Source organism: Procambarus clarkii, chromosome 49 (genome assembly GCF_040958095.1).
Source record: "Procambarus clarkii isolate CNS0578487 chromosome 49, FALCON_Pclarkii_2.0, whole genome shotgun sequence".
Taxonomy (NCBI): Eukaryota; Metazoa; Arthropoda; class Malacostraca; order Decapoda; family Cambaridae; genus Procambarus; species Procambarus clarkii.
Window position 1 is genome coordinate 15,061,513 of NC_091198.1, and position 8,672 is coordinate 15,070,184.

The following is an 8,672-nucleotide window of genomic DNA, read 5'->3' on the forward strand; positions in this document are numbered from 1 at the left end:
CCGGTCTCTGGCCGGGACGCTGGCGCCGGTCTCTGGCCGGGACGCTGGCGCCGGTCTCTAGCCGGGACGCTGGCGCCGGTCTCTGGCCGGGACGCTGGCGCCGGTCTCTGGCCGGGACGCTGGCGCCGGTCTCTAGCCGGATGCTGGCGCCGGTCTCTGGCCGGGACGCTGGCGCCGGTCTCTGGCCGGGACGCTGGCGCCGGTCTCTGGCCGGGACGCTGGCACCGGTCTCTGGCCGGATGCTGGCGCCGGTCTCTGGCCGGGACGCTGGCGCCGGTCTCTGGCCGGGACACTGGCGCCGGTCTCTGGCCGGGACGCTGGCGCCGGTCTCTAGCCGGGACGCTGGCGCCGGTCTCTGGCCGGACCGCTGGCGCCGGTCTCTGGCCGGGACGCTGGCGCCGCCACATTTAATTTCTTAGATCAGGATCCATCGTTTAATTTACATTTCAGTGACGATGCCATAATAAATTTCGTATTTCGATAATGTTATCGGACATTTGTTTACCGTCAAGGCTCGAGCGACTGGGCCCAGGATTCGTCAAAGATTCAAGGGTCCGTATACGAAACCTGTGCATCTTTTCTCAATTGTAGCGGCTTAGTTTGCAGTTAATAAGGAATTTATGCTCTCAAAAGTGCTCCAAGATTGTCTTGAGTTGGGAATGACCTCTGGGAGCAGTTCGAAGCCAGTGAACTGTTAAATAAATAAAGATAAAGCTTCCATGACCGAAGAAAAGCCGCCAAATAAAACATTATTTTCATCATGTTCTATCTTTATTAGTTTGTAATTATATTATTATAATTTTCAATTTTTTTTTGCTAGTTTCGAATATATTTTTATTCTATCTTGCCTGTTTATTCTGTGTTAATGGCGTGACTGTTATAATGCCAGAGGTACAATAACCTGGAACCACTCCACATGTCGCTGTGGGAAATATATGTTCACTCTTATCAAAATATTCATTAAACAGGAGTGTTTACGCATTCAGCTGTATGCCCTTTCGACTATAAACATTCAATGTTTAAATTATGTTTTATCCCCGTGCAACAGTGGCCCATAATATGTAGAAACATGTGTAGAATGAAGTGAAGAAACATGTGAAGAATGTAACCAGCATCCTCACTGCAGTAGGAAACTATCAGGGGGGGGGGGGGTTAAGTGCCAAGCCGTCACGACTATATAGCACTGGGAAGGGGTCAGGATAAGGATTTGGGATGGGACGGAGGTGGGAAAGGAATGGTGCCCAACCACTTATGGACGGTCGGGGAATGAACGCCGACCTGCATGAAGCGAGACCTCCATTGTAATAAGTCATAACTGAATTACTTCGATTAGACAAAATGTTATATTGTGTCAGTAATGTTTTGCCTTAAAACACTGAAACACTCAGGACACAGATCACAGAACGCTCCTCTACCTTGAGGTTAACATCTATGTGAACGAGGTGAACTCATATACCTCATACTGGTATCCAGAAACAACATATTATCTACATAAAACAGAATGTCGTGTCTGGAGTAGGTCAGAGGCTTAGGGCTAGTCTCACACAACCCACGCGCCCTACTCCGTAAAGTTTCCTGTGTGAATGTCACAGGCTGCTTCTATTGAGCACTTTCTCTTGTATTGGCTCCCTCGTTCTATTGACCACATTCACCTCTCTAGCTGACCCTATCTCTAGGAACTCTTTCTGTCCTTGCCTGTCTGTCCCTTTCTTTCCACCTATTCCCCTCCTCTGTCACCTCGCCCCACCCATCTCCTGTCTATCCACCTCCCCCCCGTCTCCTGTCTATCCCCCCCCCCCACTCACCTGGTAATTACATACGATGAAAATACGATTTCAGTTGTTCTGTAATGATTTTTTTTTTTTTACCTTGGCTCTCCAAATAACTAGACAGGCAAATTACCTCCGGGTTAAATATGCGCCACAGTTTGTTCCCGCGTTTGCGTGAATACAAAAGAAGAATTCAAATTGGTTTTGTAGTCTTGCTGTACGCTCGTTAGCGCCGCTCGGGAAGCCAAAATTAAGGGGTTGTTACCACTAGTAAATTGGGTTAAATTAGCCCTTTATTGGTCTTTGTTACTAACTCCTCTTGAGCTGGGAGGAGGACGGAGTGTGTCCCTTGGCTTCTGGCGTTACTTACTGAGATTTATGCGCTTAATGGTGTAAATTTTGAGGGAGGGAGGTGCCTCTTTCCTCCAAGAGGGAGGGAGGGAAGAGGCACCTCCATGCTTTTCCAATTCTTTTACAATGGTCCAGGACGGACCGAAACGTCGTCGTCCCTTCACTTTCTAGTGTGTGGTTTGGTCAACCTTCCTGTTCTATTTTGCGCTCTCCTCTCCCTATTTTGCGCCTCTCTTCTCCCTATTTTACGCCCTCTCATCCCTATTTTGAGCCTCTCCTCCCTATTTTGCGCTCTCCTCTCCCTATTTTGCGCCCTCCCATCCCTATTTTGATCCTCTCCTCCCTATTTTGTGCTCTCCCATCCCTATTTTGCGCCCTTCCCTCCCTATTTTTCGCTCTCCTCTCCTCTTTTGTTCTCTCGCTTCTGCCCTTCCTTCGTGTTTATTGTCTACTCCCTACAGATAATAAATAACGAGTTTCTTTACGCTTTTTTCCGACATTCAATACAATGATTCCTCGCCACTGGACCCACCTGGGGATCGGTTCTCTGGAGGGAAGAGGGGGTGGCGCCCCCCGTTACCATCCCCACCTTAAAGTAGTTTCCGCTAATGAGGTGTACGGGGACCCAGCGGGTCATCCATGACATGGTGTGTGGGATTAGGGGGTCGAGTGTATACGTATGTGTACAGTGTTTCATGTTTTGTTAGGTCTTCCCCTTTGTGGTCTTCATGCAGGCAGCAGTCATGCTGGTTCCTGTCGTTAAGGTGCAGGCAACAGTCATGAAAGTTTCCCCTATTGCTTGATACAAGCAGCAGCATTTAAGGGGGTTTCATGTTCTCTCATAATGTTGTATTCCCTTGTTGTATATCTTGGTATAATGTGCTACCTCTGTCGACTTGATATGCTATATGATTTTATACCCAGCTGTAACGGTATAACAGTATTCTATAACAGGATTTGTTAGAAAAGATACGTGTTCTCCCTTGAGTTTGTTAGATTTAGTTCTGTCTAAATTTGTTATCGTATGTTGTGTTTCTTCAGTTGAAATTATAACGACAGGTTCGAATCCCGAATTGTTGCAATGATCTAATTGATATATCAGGTTATTGTGGTTTCCCCTGTGTGCATAATGTGCAGTAATGATCAATATAGTAATGCAAATATCACGGATGCATTGGAGGACATTGGAGGACGACTGAAGGAGGACCTCGCTCTTGAGAAGGACCTCGTCCTCGAGAAGGACCTCGTCCTCGAGAAGGACCTCGTCCTCGAGAAGGACCTCGTCCTCGAGAAGGACCTCGTCCGCGAGGTCCTTCAAACATCAAGTCCGGACACGGAAGGGTAGAATGAAGATCAATAAAGGACATGTGAATGTTAACGTTTGAAAAAGAATGTGACCAAAGATATCGGCTCATTAATGTAACCCAAGCGAACACAGATGAACCCAGCTCCCATGGGCCCAACCCAACCCATATGAACCCCCAACCCAATCCACATGACCCCCCCAAGCCAACCCAAGTTTTCACGTTTAAGCTGAATATAAAACCAATACGTTTGTAACAGGTTTGCCCAAAGCCGTACTGAAGAGTGTCGGGAATTACAATAACATATGAACGAGCGGTTCACGTTCCAGTATGCAAATGAAGGCAACTGTCTGTGTGTGTGTGTGTGTGTGTGTGTGTGTGTGTGTGTGTGTGTGTGTGTGTGTGTGTGTGTGTGTGTGTTTTTGTGTGTGTCCTCTCATTGATCCAGATGATTGGACCTATAAGGGAATAATGACGTGTCAAGGTCAAACAACATACATATTGCGTAATGGTCATATTTCAATCCAAATTGGAGGGAAAGAAATGCATATTTTTTGCACCAGATAAATTTCCTTCAATCCTATTTTGTGTTATTATCCTGTCTGTTGATTCTGTTTGGATTTCGTGAGTATTTGGCGGTGATAAGATATTGTGCGTGAGGAATATTCGTGGTAAGACTTGGTCGTCAGCAAGGTGGAATATATCAATATAGCAATATATGTCTTTTCTTTACTATATCCATGTCTGCTTGGTCGGTGTGTCTTCGCATGTTCTGAGGGCATCAGGCGCCACGCAAACTCCTTGGTTGATGAGAAGTACTCAGTAACCCTAAGGAGCTGTAGCTGTAACCGCAGGAAGCTGTAGCTGTAACCGCAGGGAGCTGTAGCTGTAACCCTAAGGAGTTGTAGCTGTAACCGCAGGGAGCTGTAGCTGTAACCGCAGGGAGGTGTAACCGCAGGGAGCTGTAGCTGTAACCGCAGGGAGGTGTAGCTGTAACCGCAGGAAGCTGTAGCTGTAACCGCAGGGAGGTGTAGCTGTAACCGCAGGGAGGTGTAGCTGTAACCGCAGGAAGCTGTAGCTGTAACCGCAGGGAGCTGTAGCTGTAACCGCAGGGAGGTGTAGCTGTAACCGCAGGGAGCTGTAGCTGTAACCGCAGGGAGGTGTAGCTGTAACCGCAGGGAGGTGTAGCTGTAACCGCAGGGAGGTGTAGCTGTAACCGCAGGGAGGTGTAGCTGTAACCGCAGGGAGGTGTAGCTGTAACCGCAGGGAGGTGTAGCTGTAACCGCAGGAAGCTGTAGCTGTAACCGCAGGGAGGTGTAGCTGTAACCGCAGGAAGCTGTAGCTGTAACCGCAGGGAGCTGTAGCTGTAACCGCAGGGAGGTGTAGCTGTAACCGGAGGGAGGTGTAGCTGTAACCGCAGGGAGCTGTAGCTGTAACCGCAGGGAGCTGTAGCTGTAACCGCAGGGAGCTGTAGCTGTAACCGCAGGGAGGTGTAGCTGTAACCGCAGGGAGGTGTAGCTGTAACCGCAGGGAGCTGTAGCTGTAACCGCAGGGAGGTGTAGCTGTAACCGCAGGGAGGTGTAGCTGTAACCGCAGGGAGCTGTAGCTGTAACCGCAGGGAGGTGTAGCTGTAACCGCAGGGAGGTGTAGCTGTAACCGCAGGGAGCTGTAGCTGTAACCGCAGGGAGGTGTAGCCGCTAGTCTGTAAACTCTGGTATACACTGTAGAGTGCTCCTTACCCATTTCTATATGAGGGATTACAAAATATCAATCAAGAGTTGGCAATGAGTTCATCCAGTATCCCAATATCACAGGATGATAGTCGTAGAGGGAATCATGGGAAGGCCTAAGAGGCGACTCTAATCTGTATCTTGAGATGATTTCGGGGCTTTAGTGTCCCCCGCGGCCCGGTCCTCGACCAGGCCTCCACCCCCAGGAAGCAGCCCGTGACAGCTGACTAACACCCAGGTACCTATTTTACTGCTAGGTAACAGGGGCATAGGATGAAACAAAACTCGGCCCATTCTTTCTCACCGGCGCCTGGGATGGAACCCAGGGACCACAGGATCACAAGTCCAGCGTGCTGTCCGCTCGGCCGACCGGCTCCCCAATCTAAGAGCCTGCACTAGCAAACTCAGGATTGAACACACCGATATCTTCCAATACTCGTAAGCTGTATGAATTACAAACCTCGAAGTATCTCGTGTCATTTGATCTAAAATCGTTGATAAGAGAGCCCTCGTATAGTGTTGAAGTGTCTTAGCTCTGGTGTGCACATAGTTTATAATCACAGCGCTTGTGGGAATTACCACCTGCACCCACCTGCAGGAAGCCCTCCCCCCCCCCTTGCGTTGCGTGATAACGACTCGCGTAATTTTAGGCATACATGTGTTATTATGTGGCCTTGCGATGCACGCGCACACATGCGAACAGAAAATCGAGTTTTCTCTTACAGCGAGACAAATGCCAGCATTGTGGGGAAGTGCCAAGCAGAGCACCGGAACATAATCTAACACAGTACAGAGCTACGCACAAAATAAGCCGCCTATAATTCATATTTGGGCACTTGCTTGTACAGTCGGGTAATTAATTTTGCCCTTTACCTTGACACTGAAATAGGCACTAAAGGGAGCCAGTCGGCCGAGCGGACAGCACGCTGGACTTGTGATCCTGTGGTCCTGGGGTTCGATCCCAAGCGCCGGTGAGAAACAATGGGCAGAGTTTCTTTCACCCTATGCCCCTGTTACCTAGCAGTAAAATAGGTACCTGGGTGTTAGTCAGCTGTCACGGGCTGCTTCCTGGGGGGTGGAGGCCCGGTCCGCGGGGACACTAAAGCCCCGAAATCATCTCAAAATAACCTCAAGATGCCCCCATCTCCCACACACCAAATAAGATTACCACAGACACTGAACAACACAGAAACTGCCAACGTACGAGGGACAAACATTCATACATTCTCAGATAGAAAGGAGTAAAGTCTTAACGGACCAGCCAGAGGCTCAAAGTCCGAGCAAGACTATTTCTGCCATAAGAAAAAACAAAAGAAATGGATGGTCTGAGATGTTGCGAGATGGGACCATCCTTTTGTCTCCCCTGGCAGACTGATGGAGGGACCATCCGTGTCTCTCTCCAGGCAGACTGATGGAGGAAACACGATGGAGTTCTTGTTGGAAGATGGTAGGGAAGGCGGCGGGTTTGGCCGCATGAGGATAAGGGAGGGGATGAGTTGGAAGGAGGAAGAGAGTAGGGAAGGCAATGGAAGAGAAAGTGGTATGGGAAAGGAGGAAGAGGAAGGGTTTGGAAAGATGATGAAATAACGAAATAACCAACATTATATATCAAATGAAGTCCCAGAGACACTGGACATCGAGGCAGCAATAGGCACTAAACCCACGTACTCTGCACAAGATTAATAAAATTCCATATTCATCAAAAATAAAAAAATAATAAAAAAATTTCACTGGCCCTTAACATAATTTGGAGAAGGAACCTAGATGCTGATGTAATCCCAGCCTTAACACAACGGAGACAGCACCATTGCATAAAGGAGGAAATACAGCAGAGATAACAAAGTTATAGACCGAGAGCACTTAACATCACACACAAGTCTCTGAAGGAGTGCTAAGAAGTAAGATCACCAAACACACGGAATCACAACAAACCCTTGAAAACGAGGGTTTAGAACAAGGCACTCTTAAGTCTCTCAATTGCTAGACCACTATGAGATGGCCTTAGAGCTGTCGTGGAAGACAAGCAAAACACCAGTGATATACTACGGGCTCACCATAGCCCGTGCTACTTGGAACTTTTTGTTCCAAGTGGCGAATCTTAAACAACAACAACAACCAATGTCATATCTTGAGGTTATCTTGAGATGATTTCGGGGCTATTAGTGTCCCCGCGGCCCGGTCCTCAACCAGGCCTCCACCCCCAGGAAGCAGCCCGTGACAGCTGACTAACACCCAGGTACCTATTTACTGCTAGGTAACAGGGGCATAGGGTGAAAGAAACTCTGCCCATTGTTTCTCGCCGACGCCTGGGATCGAACCCAGGACCACAGGATCACAAGTCCAGCGTGCTGTCCGCTCGGCCGACCGGCTCTCCCACATATTCACAGATTTCTGTCAGATTTCACAGAATTCACAGAAATCTGTCATATTAACAGATTTCGCGCAAGATTTCCAGTGTGGCCAAGGTGTCATTGTACACAAAATGTGCTCAAAAGGAATTACTGTCAAAGTAGGAAGATACATCTTTAATTTGTTAACGAACAGAAATCAGTGTGTAAAAATAAAAATAAAAAAAAATCCTAATCATTCATCTTTAAAAACTAAGTCCCCCGAAGGCACTGTGCTTGCTCCAGTACTGAATCCTGAGGTTCCGGGTTAGAGTTTCTTTCACCCTGATGCGTTTGTTCACCTAGCAGTAAATAGGTACCTGGGAGTTAGACAGCTGCTACGGGCTGCTGCATCCTGGGAATGTGTAACAAAAAGGAGGCCTGGTGGAGGACCGGGCCGCGGGGACGCTAAGCCCCTAAATCATCTCAAGATAACCTCAAGATAACTCAATAAACCCTGAAAATTATGTACATCACACACCTTCTAATCTTATCTAATTTTGAGCAAATAAATTCCTGTTAACTTAACCTAATCAATACATTCTGACAGGTAATGTTTTTAGCGACGTGGTAAGTAATTATTGTCCCTGCCTTAAACGGCTCGTATCAGTACATGTGAGAGTGACGTCTTCTTGTGTAGTGGGGCTTCTCAGACAGCATCTTGTAAGACAGCTTGTGTAGTGGGGCTTCTCAGACAGCATCTTGTAAGACAGCTTGTGTAGTGGGGCTTCTCAGGCAGCACCTTGTAAGACAGCTTGTGTAGTAAGGCTTCTCAGGCAGCATCTTGTAAGACAGCTTGTGTAGTGGAGCTTCTCAGGCAGCATCTTGTAAGACAGCTTGTGTAGTGTAGCTTCTCAGGCAGCATCTTGTAAGACAGCTTGTGTAGTGAGGCTTTTCAGGCAGCATCTTGTAAGACAGCTTGTGTAGTGGAGCTTCTCGGGCAGCATCTTGTAAGACAGCTTGTGTAGTGAGGCTTTTCAGGCAGCATCTTGTAAGACAGCTTGTGTAGTGGAGCTTCTCGGGCAGCATCTTGTAAGACAGCTTGTGTAGTGTAGCTTCTCAGGCAGCATCTTGTAAGACAGCTTGTGTAGTGGGGCTTCTCAGACAGCATCTTGTAAGACAGCTTGTGTA